Source organism: Nerophis ophidion, linkage group LG07 (genome assembly GCF_033978795.1).
Source record: "Nerophis ophidion isolate RoL-2023_Sa linkage group LG07, RoL_Noph_v1.0, whole genome shotgun sequence".
Classification (NCBI taxonomy): Eukaryota; Metazoa; Chordata; class Actinopteri; order Syngnathiformes; family Syngnathidae; genus Nerophis; species Nerophis ophidion.
The window spans coordinates 55,693,077-55,711,087 of NC_084617.1; the positions used below are offsets into that span (position 1 = coordinate 55,693,077).

The window sequence follows — 18,011 nt, forward strand, 5'->3', positions numbered from 1 at the left end:
CGCCTTTCAGGCATGGACGGTGTGTTGGCAAATGTAACAAAAACTGACATCAAATCCAAACCGCACGACGATAAAACATTAACGTTACTGGTCGTCACATTATGAATTGATACATATAACTTATTATTGGCACACTATTGACAAGTGATGTACCAAAAACTGGACCACAAAAAAAAGACTTTGATCATCCAAAATTGTGCTACCGAAACCAGATGTAAACAAAACGCACACCATGGTGACTGTCTGGAGCATTGTCGGCATGTCTGTGACTTGGATGTCATTTTCATATATATTGCAGATATACCTGCACACAGCCATCTACACAATGTGCCAATATTGAGAGGACTGTGGCGGCTTTTAAAGAAGAAAAAGTTCAACTTGCGCAACAGCGCGAAGCAAGTGTGACGTCAAGCTTGCTGCAGCCCTCTTTTTTCGTCAGCGACATCGAGGAACAGAAGTTAAGAGTCTCTAAACACAAGTACATTTTACAATACCACCAGAAAAAGATGCTAAATTTGTTACTAGTTGTTTTAATTTTTTCTTAAAAAAAGGTCAATAAAAGTATGTAAACACTTAAAAAAGTCTCAACAAAGTACAGTGTACAAAAAGCAGCAACAATTAAAAATATGGCAAAAACGATTAAAAAAAATGTTAATACTAATTAACACTAACATTTGTTTTAAATGTATGTATACAATGGTTTGCCTTTTTTTAAAGAAAATCAAATCACAGCAAATTATGCAAATCACTCGATGATGTCATGGTGACCAGTCCCATAACATATTTTAGTTTTTTTTAGCCATGTTGTGCTTGAACATGGTTAATATAGACCCAAAATACGTAGAATATGCTTCAGAAAAAAATTAAGAAAATCAGTGCTAGTGGCGAGGGGCGTCTCCTGTATTGTATTGAACCGACTAAAGCGCTACCATAGCAGAGGTCTGTGTGGATCTAACTGAACTTTCCAGCTGATGTGGCTCTGATCACAAACCACTCAGGACTGACAACACTTCTGCTGGTTTCTGTCAAGAGTTCCCTCCATTGTGTCTAAGTACGTTCTTGTTCATCCAAGTCGTTGGATTTTCAGGACTTTCAATCGATCACAACCAGACTGTTCGGTTTGTCTTAGAAGTCATTTTGCCTCTCATCCAAGTAGGCTTTACACCTAGTCTTAAGACGTTGATTTGTCAGATATAGTCAAGAGCTGACTAATTCAAGTCTACGACTAGATTTGACCAATCGAAGTCTATGAGAGTGAACTACTGAAGCGTACTTGGATGAAAGATGAAACGTATTCTAAGACAAACTGAAACGTCCAGTTGCAATCGATTGAATTCCCGGAGAATTTCTAACCAATTTTCCTAAATTGCTTCAAGAAACACTGGGATAGGTTGTATTCAATTGACATTATGTCCGACTTATTAAATATGTGTAACTTTATCCACGATGGCGTCGCTGTAGTGGCTGCTGTTAGCAGGATCTCTTTGCTCTTTTGTCATCCTTTTGTGTTCCTGATGTTTCACTCTTGTTTTCATGTGTTATTTTTTTTTGCCTTTTGGTTCGGGACTTTTGGGAACTGTGTGACAAGCGGTGACACTTTTGTGACTTCCGCTGTGTGTTTTGTGAATTTTTGGATCTGCCTCCCGGGAGCCTTTTGGCCAAGGATACCAGCTGCTGGGTCTCTGCCACACCAGAATCAGTTTGGAGAGACTGGAAGAGATGCAGATGAAGAGACAGGGCTGCGGAGCTAGCACTGAGCCCCGGGACGGACAAGCTTCACAGTGTCTTGGCTGAATGAGCAGGTATCGGACACCTCGGGTTCTTTGGACGTATCCTCGGTCATCCATGCGGACTGGACACTGACCGAGAGTTGGTGGGCGGCCGAAGGTGGAGTTGGTTGCGCTGTTGGGTCTGCTCCTGTCTCTGGCCATGCTCACCCCACCCCAGCAGACGATGGCGTGGAACACCGCAGAGGCCACCACAGTGTATATGTTTTTGTTGTTGTTGTTGTTTTACTTTTGTGGCTGTGTGTTTACCTGTTCCTCACATTTTTTTGTAAGAGGCGCCGGAAGTTGGCAGACCCGTCAGCGATCCTGTTCTGTCTCCCTGTAATGTCTGTCTGCTCTTGAACGGGATTGTGCTGAAAATGTTAATTTCCCCTCGGGGATTATTAAAATTTTTCAAAGAGGTGGGTCAGTGAGCGTCTGTTGTCATAGTGTTCTGGGGGGCATTTTGCATTTCTTGAGGAAAAATGCCCTATACTTGCATTGTTTTAGGCTGTTGGAACCGTTCAAATTGGAAAAAGGATAAAAGTTTTTTCAGAGTTCCTCAAAAGGTAATCAAGAAAGGCAAAAGATGTCAAGATTTTACGAAAGCAGACGAGGATGGTGGTAAGCACTCCACTCTATGGGAGCAGTGTTGAAGAACGCACACGCTTGCAATTTTACATTTAAGTGATATCTTGATATTATTTGTATTTCATTTTGTTTCAAAGGCGAATGGTGGTAAGCACTCCACTCTATGGGAGCAGTGTTGAAGAAAGCACAAGCTTTCAATTTTCCATTTAGGTGATATCTTGATATTATTTGTATTTCATTTTGTTTCAAAGGCATATTCGCTACAAGTGTTGCCTAAAGCACCAACTCGGCAAGTCAAAATAAAAGAAAAAAAATGTGAGCAAAACCTAAAAGAGTTAAGTTTCACCAAAGGCAGCAATCCTAAATGAAGCTTTCAGCATATACACAAATTAATCGCATTGTTCATAGTTAACTCATACTTAAGCATGATTTAATCGCAGATATACATGTAAATTTTCCTCAATAATAATTGTATCCTAAACAAATAATGTTCGAGTTTTAACACCATGAACGAACAAATTAATTTGCTATAAATAATTTTTTTTTAAATCATTTTTTAAACATTTCTAAACAAAAAGAACAAACATGATTTAATGACAATTAAAAAAAAAACCCTACTGTGTGTTGGTGTCTTGCCAGATTTTGTATTTTGTAGAAATACAAAATTTATATTCCTGCTTTAGGAGCACTTGCATTCAGAGTAGGAGCTACACTTCCATGTTTAGATAACAGTTTCATGCATAGATAACACAAATTGTTGATTGTTATGGTAATGCTTTCATTGTCAAAGATGTTTTTGTAATATCCACCCATCCAATTTCTACCGCTTGTCCCTTTTGGGTTCACAAGGGGCTGTAGCCTATCCCAGCTGTAATCTCGGATATTTCTACCTGAAATGTTTCTGTTATTCTGTTGCTGCATGGAAATGTTTTAACCTTCTCTATTAAATAATCAAATGAAATATTAAGTCTGCTAATCATTTTGTAATTGAGGACTCAACAAGAACTTGTTATAAAATTATTGACACAAAATTTCAGCCAGCCAGATTTATTTTGCAAAAGTATTAAACTAAAAATTAAAGTGAAGCAAAAACTTTACATTACCATCACAAAGTACTGTAAGAGGAACCGAGCGGATTATGATAACTACTGATAGGTAAAATGTAAAGCTAATTTATTTCTATTGAGTAGGCGTTTTACCTGGAACAGACTTAGAGGATAATGATGTCGCTGTTATTGTCACCAAACACCATTTAACGCCATTTCTTCCCCCATGTTGTTGACTGCAGCTGAGTTGCAAAAGGTGCCAAATTCAGGAGTTGCAGTCGTACATAGAACTTGGCTGCAGTCTTCAGCCATGAGAAAAATCCTTGGTTTAACCAGGTGCTTCCTCAGATTGGTAGTATTCCCGCCACTTGCCTTGATTTTTACGTCAAAAATACTGCAGCAAGCGTGATCTGCATCGGCATTGCATTTGGAAAAGACGCGCCACACTTCAGAGCATTTTCTATTTGGCATCAATCAATCAATCAACGATTATTTATATAGCCCTAAATCACTAGTGTCTCAAAGGGCTGTACAAACCACAACACAAACCACAACGACATCCTTGGTAGATCCCACATTTTGGTTGGGTTTTTGTCATGAAACCTTGATGGGTTGCAAGATTACTAAGAGCATGCCGGCTTTAAAATCACCTGTTTTCTTCTCAAGTGCTAGCAAGTACTCGCCACTCACAAGTGCTGATTCAGACTGACGTGACGTCACGCACAGCCCAGGCACAGAAACATGGCACCGCTGTATCTTAGGTAAATCCGTGTCTGGTCGTACCGGCTGGTTTCGGTCGATGCCAAAAAAGTACATGATCCGGTGCCTACCCCTGGTGACCAAACAGGTTCATAATGTAAAATAATTTTATTTTGTAAATGCAATTAATTTGCATGTATAGCGTAGTGCTTTTATTTTGAAGCCGGAAAAGTATATGATTGGTTTTTGAAAGTGTTTTCACATGTTTTGACTGTTTGCAATAGTCTCCTTTCGACTTCCGGCCGACCATCTTTCATTTCTGTTGAACTTTCATGTCCTCTTACTTACTAAATCAGTCACAGTAATAATCTAAATGTTATGCTATCACTGCACCTTAATCGCATTCTGAACACGGAACTGAAGCACCACCCACCTGAACTACGCACGCAGCAGGCGTTTGCTGCAGGGACGTTGCCTCTTCTGACAGCGAGAAAGAGTCCTTTCTTGTCGGGAGAACAACTTGCCATGGCTTTGAAGCTGATATTTCCATAAGGTAGCCTTTCCTTTGTCCAATTCTGCTCGCTTGTGGCTGATGAATAGCAAGTGAACTACAGCCAAGTTTCCCCCGCTACAACACTACCCGAGGATCAAAATGGACAGCTGTACATTAATCGGCCATTGAAGAAATGTGTGCCGTTATTGAAATGTATACGTAACGCATTATTATTGCGTTAACTTTGACAGCCCTAATAGTTATATTTTGATTAAGCTGTGGAAAAAACACTCTACTTGTAAATGGCGTGTACAGCAACAACAATAAGACAATTTGCATTTACAAGGTTGGAAACGCAAAGTTTAATCATGAGAAGCAACTTTAAAAGCCTACTGAAATGAGATGTTCTTACTTAAGCGGGGATAGCAGGTCCATTGTATGTGTCATACTTGATCATTTTGCGATATTGCCATATTTTTGCTGAAAGGATTTAGTAAAGAACATCCACGATAAAGTATGCAACTGGAGAAAAGCCCTGCCTCTACCGGAAGTCGCAGACGATGACGTCACATGTTGAGGGTTCCTCATATAGTCACATTGATTTTAATGGGAGCCTCCAACAAAAACAGCTATTCAGATCGAGAAAACGACAATTTCCCCATTAATTTGAGCGAGGATGAAAGATTCGTGTTTGAGGATATTGATAGCGACGGACTAGAAAAAAAAAATAAGTAAAAAAAAAAACACGATTGCAATCGCGTTACATTGAGACGGATTCATATGTTTTTAGAGACATTTACTAGGATAATTATGGGAAATCCCTTATCTTTCTATTGTGTTGCTAGTGTTTTAGTGAGTTTAACTGTACCTGATAGTCGGAAGTGTAGGTCCACGGCCGGGTGTTGACGCGCAGTGTCTCAGGGAAGTCGACGGCAGCTGTATGGACGGCACAAGCTCAGCTGATATCCGGTAAGAGGCGACTTTTTAACCACAATTTTGTCACCGAAACCTGCTGGTTGACATGTAGTCAGGATCCATGTCCGCTGTGATCCATACTAAAGTTTCACCTCTGTGAATTTTAAACAAGGAATCACCGTGTGTTTGTGTGGCTAAAGGCTAAAGCTTCCCAACTCCGTCTCTCTACTTTGACTTCTCCATTATTATTGAACAAATTGCAAAATATTCAGCAATACAGATGTCCAAAATACTGTGTAATTATGCCGTTAAAGCAGATGACTTTTAGCTGTGTGTGTGCGCAGCGCTCATATTCATAACAGCCCTTGACGTCACGCGTACACGTCATCATTACGCGACGTTTTCAAGAAAAAAGTCCCGGGAAATTAAAAATTGCAATTTAGTAAACTAAAAAGGCCATATTGGCATGTGTTGCAAGGTTAATATTTCATCATTGATATATAAACTATCAGACTGCGTGGTGGGTAGTAGTGGGTTTCAGTAGGCCTTTAACTGAGCAAAAACAATGCATGATTTAACCAGGAGAGTCCTGATACCAATTTCCTTTACTCTCACACACATAAAGAAGTTGTGGACTTCTGTGCTTTTCCAAGTTTTCATCTGTTTTGTCGTGTAGAATAATGTCTGAAGCACCAGATAGTTCGATATGTCTGGGAACGCGACCAATGAACAATCCTTGACATCACTCAACAAAGCTTTTTTTTTATATAACGTATAGGTTTCTATTTCGTTGCATAGTTTGATTGTTTGCTCGTATCTGCTTTTAGTGGTAAGATCTAGGCCCCTTACGTACTCAATTAGTCATGTGTCTGAATACAACCTAGAAGGACATACAGTACAGTCAGTATATGCCATATATTCTGGTTTCTGATTTTCTAAGAAACATACCCACATTCCACCCCAGTTTATGTATTATACCTGACAGTACTGCAACTCTAAGCTCATTGTCTTTCTACACAACACTTGGTATTTCCCTTTACCACCTGTCTAGGCAGTGATTATCTTGATGTGTCTTCTAGAAAAAAAGGTCTAGTGTTCAGCATAATCCTACTATAAGCTGAAAATCTGTCTGAGATGTGCATGCAGCAAGATTGACCCTGTCCTTGGATCAGTGCAGAGATAACTGTGCTTGAAAGATTATACTCCTTCTAAAAATCTAATTTCCTTTCGAGGAAAACAGGTTACAGTAAAATGTTTAAAATTCGGCTGACTAATGTGCTATTCTACTTCTTGCACGTCTGACATTATCAAGAGCCTGAGAGGTTCCACACGTCACTGCCTGTTAGAGTGGAGTATTTAATGCCAGGCTATTTCCGTAGGAGCTCTAATGAGGATCTTGACATCCTTTCTTGATGGCAGTTAACCAGGATCCACTGACCGGCAGACAAACAACTTACACACCACATCTATCGTGTCTCTGTAATGGCAACCATAAGAAACCAAGTCCTATCGGTTCCTGCGGCCATCTTCAAAGCCCGCGGCCACTGGATATGATCCACGGCACGTCCCTGAGAGGTCGCCGAGGGAATGAAAAGATAAGCTCTGGAGGAATTCAAAGCCTTCAAACTATGCTGCCAGCCACCCTGTCGCTATACGAGGCATCAGGTCTGCGACGAGTGCGGTTCCCCCAGCAGAAGCCAAGCTTGAACTCCCCTCAAATTTAACACCAAATGTGCCGTATGATTGTAGAGGCTGAAGCTCCGCTTTTGCCTGCGATAGCGAAGAGCGATGCTTCTGGTGGCGCAAAATGCTGTTACTCTGACCGTGATTATTCACAGCAGCAGTGGGAACAGCGCGCTCTCATTCTTGAGCGCACAAATATGAATCGCATTAGTTGGCATATTTCTCTGACGCTTGTTCCCCTCTGCCTCTGGGAGAACGGAGCAAGCAGGGAGTCATAGCCCCTGCCAGCAGGTGATTTTATTTTTTCTAATGAGTGCCCACATATTTGTGCACCTCCATAGTGCTATAATGGGATTCAAAGTTCCATTAGCAGGGTGTTACAGCACAGAGCAACAGGGAGGGGAGCGATAATTTCTGTTAAACACTGACACTCCTGCTATTGATCAATTCTGCTCGGCCTGGATGCTGAAGTGATGAACTGGGCTCTGTGTCCCCGCCGGTATAACTAGGGCTCTGTCGTGCTCTATGCTTCTTATTTACTGGCATCTCCAGTGCTGGAAGAGAAGCAGCATGACCAATTAATTGCCAATGCATCAACTCATTTTGTGACCTATTCAATCTTTTTTTTTTTTTTTTAAACCGCCGTAACCTTTTTTCTTGCATTTTGCACATAGTGCTGAGGACATGGTTCGATACGGTGATCTACAGTGTACTGAGGCCATCACAAACAATGAAGGGGAGATGTGGTGCATTCTGCTGAATGTGCAGACGTTCACTCATTAAAATCATTAACAGGATTCTGTGTGGCGTCGACATTTCAAAGCATACAAATGAACAGTTGTCAGATATATAGAGTCGAAGACTAAAATATACATCTTGGAAAAGTTGTTAAATGAATACGGCGCACACCTTAAGCACCCTTCACTATGTACACCTGCACAATCTACCGATCTGTATCACAAAGTCTCTCTTTACCAACACAACACAAGTGGAATTTTGAGTGACACTGTCAGAGAACATCATGTTTATTTTTGTGGTGTCGAAACTGCATGATACCGAGAGCTGTTTCTTATGTTTGATCATATTTTCTACTCAAAATAGGAGTAATGCCTCTCGGTATTATGCGAAATGCAATGGGAATAATACATACAATATGAATAATTATTATCTTACTGACAGTGCCAATTCACGCTGCGATGTATCGTTTAGAAAAAAAGCTTAGATTTATATTTTTTTTCTTTGAGTAATCATGTAATAAGTGTAACGAAAAAAAAACTTTTAAATCCAGACCACATGGAGTGCCCGGAACTGTAAATACGCAGACTTAAAGGCCTACTGAAACCCACTACTACCGACCACGCAGTCTGATAGTTTATATATCAATGATGAAATCTTAACATTGCAACACATGCCAATACGGCCTTTTTAGTTTACTAAATTACAATTTTAAATTTCCCGCTGAGTTTCCTGTTGAAAACATCGCAGAATGATGACACATATGATGACGCGTGTTTGTGACGTTATTGGTTGGAGGGGACATATTAGCCCAGCACCATTTATGGCTAAAAGTCGTCTCTTTTCATCGCGCAATTACACAGTATTTTGGACATCTGTGTTGCTGAATCTTTTGCAGTTTGTTCAATTAATAATGGAGACGTCAAAAAAGAATGCTGTTGGTGGAAAGCGGTGGATTGCAGCTGCCTTTAGCACCGAAACACAGCCGGTGTTTGTTTGTTGTGAAACTTTAACACAGAGCGGTCAAGCAAACATGTTTCTCTACGTCAACCAGCAAGTTTTTGGATGGGAAAATTGTGATATTAAGTCGACTCTTACCGAAGACTTGAGTGGATTACGGGACCTCATCCTGCAGCTCAAAAAGGCAGCTGTGATCTTGGCTCCTCGGCTTCTCTGAGACACTGGCGTTCACCGCAGTCATCCGACTTTCAGGTATGACTATAATCTCACTAAAATACTATTAACACAAGCAGATAAGGGATTTTCCAGAATTGTCTGAGTAAATGTGTTTAATTACATCTGAAACTCTCCCACTGCCGCCGCCTGAAGCGTCGCCTTTTTTTTTTTTCTTTTTTGGTGCTTCACTCTAACTTTCCTCAATCCATGAATCACCCTAATGACGTCACACGCACATCGTCTGCTACTTCCGGTGCAGGCAAGGCTTTTTTATTAGCGACCAAAAGTTGTGAACTTTATCGTCGATGTTCTCTACTAAATCCTTTCAGAAAAAAATTGGCAATATCGCGAAACGATCAAGTATGAAATATAGAATGGACCTGCTATCCTCGTTTGAATAAGAAAATCTCATTTCAGTAAGCCTTTAAGACTGCGCATGCCCGTTGCCATAGAGCGCACATGAGAGGTGAGTTTTTTCTCTAATATTTATTAATGCACACATGTTAATAAATACATTTCAACGTTGAAGATGTGCATTTATTAAAAAGAATGAGATAACACATTTTGAAAAAAGCTTTGATTTATATTCTATTGCTTCGATTAATCGCTTAAAGAGTGTAACTAGAGGTGGTTCGATTACGATTCAGGAGCTACGATTCAATCAATTATTGATGAATCTTTAAGTTATGTCAAGTGCTGCAGTTTTACATTTATTTTCGTTTCATTAAATAAGCGTTTATCACTTGCAACTTTTAAAAAAAATGTATTTGTAATAAGGAACAGTTAAATTAATTCCCATTACATGAATTAAATTAATAGAAAGGTGTGTACAACTAGAACATACGTGCTTTATAATAAGGGAGCTGATGGGATGTCTCTGTGAGGTGGCTCGCTGCAGTTAGCCAAACATTAGAACTGCCTGCTGGACTTTATATACAGTAAATAAATTGGTTATTAATTATTGATACTAATCGATTTTATAATCGTTCATGTCCGAATTGCGATGCACCTAAAAATCGACCATTTCCCCCTCACGTTCAAGTGTAACTGATATAAATATAACAAATCCATACTGCGTTGAGTTCCAAGAACTTTAAATACGCTGACATATTTTCCACTCGGCTGCTTTTGCTAAAGAGCACACATGAGCAAGTGTGTGGGGGACGTGATCTGGGTGTTTTTCTAAATTGTATTTGTGCACACATGTTAAAAATGAAATGTCAATGTGGATGATGTGCATTTATTTGACCTAAAAAGATTAAAGCTCATGGCAAGCAGAAAAGTCATTTATTTATTCCAACTATTTACCCTCAAATACACAGAGGCTACAAAGTGTGTTTTACCCGATTACTGGATTAATCGAACAAACGAATGGATAGATTACTCAATTATGGGCGACAATTATTAATTCATTTGATTAAAAAAAAATTTGATTTATATTTTCTTGCTTCATTATATATTCTGTTGCTTCGATTTATTGTTTATTGAGTGTAACTAATAAAAAAACGTATCAAATCTAGACCGTATGGAGTGCTCTGAACTTTAAATACGCGGACATATTTTCCACAAGGCTGCTGCAATAGTTTATCTTAACTATCCATCCATCCATCCATTTTCTACCGTGTGTCCCATTCAGAGTTGCTGGAGCCTATCTCAGCTGCACATGGGCGGAAGGCAGGATATTTCACCTAAAATACATATTGAGGCAACAAAGTGTGTTTTATCCGATTACTCAATTAATCTAACAACCTGATCGATAGCTCAGGTTTATAATATTCTCTTACTTTGTATCGCTTCAATTAATCCTTTAATTAGTGTAACTAAGAAAAATATATCAGATTTGGAACGCAAAGTGCCCTGAAATTTAAATACGCGGACATTGTTTCTGCATGGCCGGTGCTATTATTTATTTCAACTATCTTACTTAAAATACGCATTGAGGTTATAAAGTGTTTTACCAATTACTGGATTAATCGAACAAACTAATGGATATATTACACAATTATGGGCTACAATTATTAATCAATTAGTTTGATTAAAAAAGCTTTGATTTATATTATTTTGCTTAAATTTATATTCTGTTGCATCGATTTATTGTTTATTGACTAATAAAAAAAACTCATCAAATCGAGATCGCATGAAGTGCTCGGAACTTAAATTGATTTTCCGCACAGCTTCTGCAATAGTTTCTCTTAACTATTTCACCTAAAATACACATTGAGGCAATAAAGTGTGTTTTTTCTGATTACTTAGTTATTTTAACAACCTAATCAATAGCTCACTTGATTTGGGGCAGCATTGATTAATTGATTAAATGAAAATAAAAAAAGCTCAGGTTTATATTGTCTTGCTTCGATTTATATTATTTGCTTCAATTAATCCTTTAATAAGTGTAACTAACAAAAATGTATCAAATCTGGAACGCAAAGTGCCCTGAACTTTAAATTAGAGGACGTTGTTTCCGCATGGCAGATGCTATTGTTTATTTCAACTATCTTACTTAAAATACGCATTGAGGTTGTATTAAAAAATCTCTGATTTATATTATTTTGCTTCAATTTATATTCTGTTTCTTTGATTTATTGTTTATAGACAAACAAAAAAATGCATCAAATCTAGATCGTATGGAGTGCTCGGAACTTTAAATACGCGGACTAATTTTCCGCACAGCTGCTGCGATAGTTTGTCTTAACTACTTCACCTAAAATATACATTGATTCAATAAAGTGTGTTTGATCTATAGTGCCCGGAACTTTACATATGTTAACAATGTTAACATATATTGTTAACATTGTTTCTGCACGACCGATGCTATTGTTTATTTCAACTGTTTTACTTAAAATACGCATTGAAGTTATAATGTGTTTTACTAATTACTCGATTAATTGAAGAAACTAGTACATAGAATGCGCGGTTGGGAGAGTGGCTGTGCCAGTAACCTGAGGGTTCCTGGTTCAATCCCCACCTTCATCCAACTTCGTCATGTCCGTTGTGCCCTTGAGCAAGACACTTCATTCTTGCTCCTGATGGGTCGTGGTTAGGGCCTTGCATGGCAGCTCCCGCCATCAGTGTGTGAATGTGTGTGTGAAAGGGTGAATGTGGAAATAGTGGCAAAGCGCTTTGAGTACCTTGAAGGTAGAAAAGTGCTATGCAAGTATAACCCAATTACCATTTATACATTACTCAGATATTAAAATAATCGATAGCTGCAGCCCTAGTGTTAATCAAAATCTCTGTAAAGTCACTGATTCAAATTGTGCAGGCGAACGTAATGTTGTGTTTCCACTAGGCATTTGTTGTACAGTAAACAGAGAGACAATATCAATATTTAATGTGATAACTAATCCGCTAAAGCAAATAAACACATGAAAGAGAATGGGGTTCAGTTTGGGTTGCGTTCTGCATCCAAATTGCTGGTGCTTTTGGTTAAAAATTAGAAGGAAGGCTCATATGAATGTCAGCTCCTTCATACTTGGGAGTAAAGGATTGTTGAGCATCATCCAAGCCCCAACCCAACATGGACATACAGTGAGAATAAGTAATGGTGACCCCTGAAAGGGACAAGCAGTAGGAAATGGATGGAGGGTAAGATAAACAAAAGTTATGTCCATGTAAGAGACAAGTTCATTTCTTGAAGTTCTCCTAAAATACAGACTTTTCTCAACCTTCCTCTTGTGTTAGATTTCTGTTACCACCTCTTATGTCAGTGGTACTAAACCTTTTTTAAGTGATGTACCCCCTGTGAACATTTTTTTTAATTCAAGTACCCCCTAATCTGAGCAAGGCATTTTTGGTTGAAAAAAAGAGATAAAGAAGTAAAATACAGCACTTTGTCATCAGTTTCTGATTTATTAAATTATACAATAGTGCAAAATATTGCTCATTTGTAGTGGTCTTTCTTGAACTATTTGGAAAAAAAGATATAAAAATAACTAAAAACTAATAATAAACAAGTGATTCAATTATAAATTAAGATTTCTACACATAGACGTAATCACTAACTTAAAGTGCCCTCTTTGGGGATTGTAATAGAGATCCATCTGGATTCATGAACTTAATTCAAAACATTTCTTCGCAAAAAAAAATCTTTAACATCAATATTTATTGAACATGTACACAAAAAATCCAGCTGTCAACACTGAATATTGCATTGTAGCATTTCTTTTCACAGTTTATGAACTTACATTCATATTTTGTTGAAGTTTTATTCAATAAATATATTCATAAAGGATTTTTGAATTGTTGCTATTTTTAGAATATTTTCAAAAAAATCTCACGTACCCCTTGGCATACTACCTTCAAGTACCCCAAGAGGTACACGTACCCCCATTTGAGAACCACTGTTTTATGTGAACGGTTCGGTTTTGACCCATGTCTTAAATCAGCTGTATAATACACTAAAAACAATTATCTATCATCCAATGTGTTTCTCATCTCTTGGTTACCTTGTTCAGCTTCCTTATCCATGAAAATATTGGTTTTAATATTTTTGGTGTGGGCCATCGGGCCTTTTTTGTCAGTATACCCCTCGATTTCAATTTAAAAAATGGTAAAATGAACCTCAAGAGAATCGTATAAATAAAAAAAAAGGTTGTTGTGTTACCTGACTAATACTGAGGGGTACTAGAACACATCTCTTAAATACATTTTTTTTTTTTTTTTTCATTTTAATAATTTTATACTGAATTTACCTCACATGTCTGGACATGACCGCCTTTGCTTGTTTTTGTATTGGATAACAAGGTAGAATGAGAATCTCCTAAAGCTCACATGATTGGGAGAGGAGCTGGCTGTCAGTTTGTTCAGTTTTGGTTCTAATTATTGCTTGATAATCTTATTCTTATAACTGGGCCGAAACCGACCCTAAGAACACAAAGTTCATAATTTCAACCAGAGCATTTTATGATTTAGTGCAGGGGTGTCCAAACTTTTTCCACTGAGGGCCGCACACTGAATAATCAAAGCAAGCAGGGGCCATTTATTTTAAAAACCAATACAATATATGTATACAAAATATAAATTTAGGCCTCCAGTCAGGCTTGATCCCGGGGACCTCAAAGGGTTTTGGTAAAAATAAAATGTTAAAAATATCTCATTCAGTATTATTATATTTAGTATTATTCAAGTTTTAAATCTCTATATCAACACTACGTCTATCTGTCAATATGACGTTTTTTAAATATTTAAGTTGTATGCTCTTTTTTCAAAGAAAACCATGTTTTTTAATTGAAAAAACACAAATATTGAAAAAAACAAAAAAAAAATGCAATATTTTCACCCAATACATTTTTTAAGTAGAATGTTTGAGATTATATAATAATTGGAGCTGGGAAAAGGTCAACAACTCATAGCACCATTAATTTTAATTCACTATTATTTGTTGTGCAATGACACTTAAAAACAAAACACACTGATCCAAAAGGGTCCTACTCAATGAAGTGTTGAAAAGTAAATTATAATTTTTTTTACTGTTTACTTTTAACTCAATGGTCTTGAGATCAACTTCAGATCTATCCGTCAATTATAAGGTTTTTTTTTTGTTTATGTTTTTCGTTTGTTCGTTTTAGGCCATTCTTTAAAAAAAAAAAAACAGCTCAGTTTTTTATATGGCAAACACAAAATATCCAACATTTGCCCCAAAAAATATCTCAAAGTGGAATATTTAATGTGACGTAATTGGAGCCTTGGGCTTCACGATGGAAGAGGGGTTAGAGCGTCTGCCTCACAATACGAAGGTCCTGAGTAGTCTGGGGTTCAATCCCAGGCTCTGGATCTTTCTGTGTGGAGTTTGCATGTCCTCCCTGTGAATGCATGGGTTCCCTCCGGGTACTCCGGCTTCCTCCCACCTCCAAAGACATGCACCTGGGGATAGGTTGATTGGCAACACTAAATTGGCCCTAGTGTGTAAATGTGAGTGTGAATGTTGTCTGTCTATCTGTGTTGGCCCTGTGATGAGGTGGCGACTTTTCCAAGGTGTACCCCACCTTCTGCCCGATTGTAGCTGAGATAGGCACCAGCGCCCCCCGCGACCCCAAAGGGAATAAGCGGTAGAAAACGGATGGATGGAATTGGAGCCTTCAATTGGTCAATAATTCATAATTGATTTTGATTCACTATTTTTTTTTAAAGAAAGATACAGCCTGCATGGCAATTTTGTGTTATTAGAGTAAACATTGCAACATGTTCTTGTTACATTTCACCTGTTTGCTTTTTTATACCACTTTTTATGTTCCTAATTTTTTTCCATAGTATTTTTAAAGGCCTACTGAAATGAGGTTTTCTTATTTCAACGGGGATAGCAGTTCCATTCTATGTGTCATTCTTGATCATTTCGCGATATTGCCATATTTTTGCTGAAAGGATTTAGTAGCGAACATCCGCGATAAAGTTTGCAACTTTCGGTGCTAAGAGAAAAGCCCTGCCTCTACCGGAAGTCGCAGACGATGACGTCCCATGTTGATGTCTCCTCAGATATTCACATTGATTTTAATGGGAGCCTCCAACAAAAACAGCTATTCGGACCGAGAAAACGACAATTTCCCCATTAATTTGAGCGAGGACGAAAGATTCGTGTTTGAGGATATTGATAGCGACGGACTAGAAAAAAAAAAAAAAAAGTTTAAAAAAAATAAGTTTTTAAAAAAATACGCGATTGCATTGGGACGGATTCTGATGTTTTTAGACACATTTATTAGGATAATTCTAGGACATCCCTTATCTTTTTATTGTATTGCTAGTGTTTTAGTGAGATAAATAGTACCTGATAGTCGGAGGGGTGTGTCTACGGGTGTCTTGATGCCAATATCTCAGGGGAGTCGACGGCAGCTATGGACGGCACAAGCTCAGCTGATATCCGGTAAGAAGCGACTTTTTACCACAATTTTCTGGTTGACATTCAGTTTGAATCCATATGTTCGCTGTGATCCATAGGAAAGTTTCACCTCCAGGAATTTTAAACAAGGAATCACCGTGTGTTTGTGTGGCTAAAGGCTAAAGCTTCCCGACTCCATCTTTCTACTTTGACTTCTCCAAAATAAATGAACAAATTGCAAAGGATTCAGCAACACAGATCTCCAAAATAATAAGTAATTATGCCGTTAAAGCAGACGACTTTTAGCTGTGTGTGTGCGCAGCGCTCATATTCCCTAACAGCCCGTGACGTCAAGCGTCCACGTCATCATTACACGACGTTTTCAAGCAAAAACTCCCGGGAAATTTAAAATTGCAATTTAGTAAACTAAAAAGGCCGTATTGGCATGTGTTGCAATGTGAATATTTCACCATTGATAAATAAACTATCAGACTGCGTGGTGGGTAGTAGTGGGTTTCAGTAGGCCTTTAAAATGTGCCAAGGGACCGTTAAAAAATGACTAGCGGGCCGCACTTTGGACACCCCTGATTTAGTGGGGAAAAAAAAAAGTTTTGTTGAACTAGAGGTCCCTGACGAAGTCAAAAAGCCTTGATGCAAAAAAATAAATTTATGTGGTTTTTTCGTGCATTTAAAAACTAAAATGGGTCGGTTCCGACCCTAACACAAGACAAAGGTGAAGAAATGGCAGCACATGAAAAAAAACTCATTTGTAAAACATGGAGATGTTTACCAGCACTTTAGGAAGGCAACTAAAAGACGTGAGAAAAACGTCTAAACAGGATCTTACCCAAGTCAGAAGCAGGTCTCCACATCTTGTGAAAACTCAACATGTTCTTCCGTATTGTCTTTAGTTTCCCCAGTTCGGTGTTACGAGCTCCAGCGCAGTCTGAGTGCTCTTCAATAATCTACACGCCGCAGATGTGCCGCGACTCGCCGCTTGCAGCTCCCTGGGAGCCCGCCACTAATAAGTCATGTGGTCCCCGCAGGCTCACCCGTCCGCTCCAGGCAGCCCGCCCTCCTTGTTCCCCCTGCCTCTGGCATCTGTTCCGCCGCGGCGTTGGATTTGACACAGGTCTGCGGGATGAGCTTATAGCCTCGGTCGGCCCCCGTCCGAGGTGAAGGACGGCAGTGCAAAGCTGCGGAGAGGCAGCGGCGTGCAGCGCGGCTCCTACGCGGACCAACAGCACTGCCTGCCGCACTTAAAGAGACACAACACAACACACGACGCGGCGCTCGGGCGCGACACGACTCGTCTTTTTTGGGGGGGACACACGTATGACACACTAAAAGAAGCCTAAGAACGGCGTGGATAGCTTTATTTTTTTAAACTGAAAAAAAAAGTTTAGTCGAATCGGACAACACTCAGGGAGCAGACGTCGGCCAAAGCAAACTGTAGCTTCCTTCTTTTTAGTGATGTGCGAGTCAATACTGAAATGTAGACAGCGCCGATACCAGATATTTACGCTGTAATATTGATACCCAAATACTTTTGATATTTTAGTTCCGTGTTTCTCAACCATTGTCGGGCCGCCAAAGGTCGATAGGGCTGGATTAGTACTCAGTATTAAAGGGGAACATTATCACAATTTCAGAGGGGTTAAAACCAATAAAAATCAGTTCCCAGTGGCTTATTTTATTTTTCGAATTTTTTTTCAAAATTTTACCCATCGTGGAATATCCCGAAAAAAGGCTTTAAAGGCCTACTGAAACCCACTACTACCCACCACGCAGTCTGATAGTTTATATATCAACAATGAAATATTAACATTGCAACACATGCCAATACGGCCTTTTTAGTTTACTAAATTACTATTTGAAATTTCCCGGGAGTTTCGTCTTCCAAACGTTGTGTAATGATGATGTGTAATGATGATGTGTACGCAAGAGGTCACAGGTTTTTTAGGAAGTATGAGCGCTGTGCACACACACAGCTAAATGTCGTCTGCTTTAACGGCATAATTATACAGTTTTTTTGGACATCTGTGTTGCTGAATCTTTTGCAATTATTTCAATTAATATTGGAGAAGTCACAGTAG

At 38.8% G+C, this 18,011-nt stretch overlaps 1 protein-coding gene across 3 annotated transcripts in view; it reads right to left on the reverse strand.

Annotated features, from left to right (window-relative positions):
- wscd2 (WSC domain containing 2) overlaps positions 1-17,198 on the reverse strand; it is a 229,023-nt gene extending 211,825 nt beyond the window's left edge. For 2 of the 3 annotated variants that reach the window (XM_061906562.1, XM_061906564.1), the window contains exon 1: positions 16,763-17,198. The gene's annotated coding sequence lies outside the window, so the exon portion shown is untranslated. Of the gene's footprint in view, positions 1-5,463; positions 5,532-16,762 lie in introns of all 3 variants that reach the window. The other variant, XM_061906563.1, reaches the window with a different exon arrangement.
- Positions 17,199-18,011: the final 813 nt, after the last annotated feature.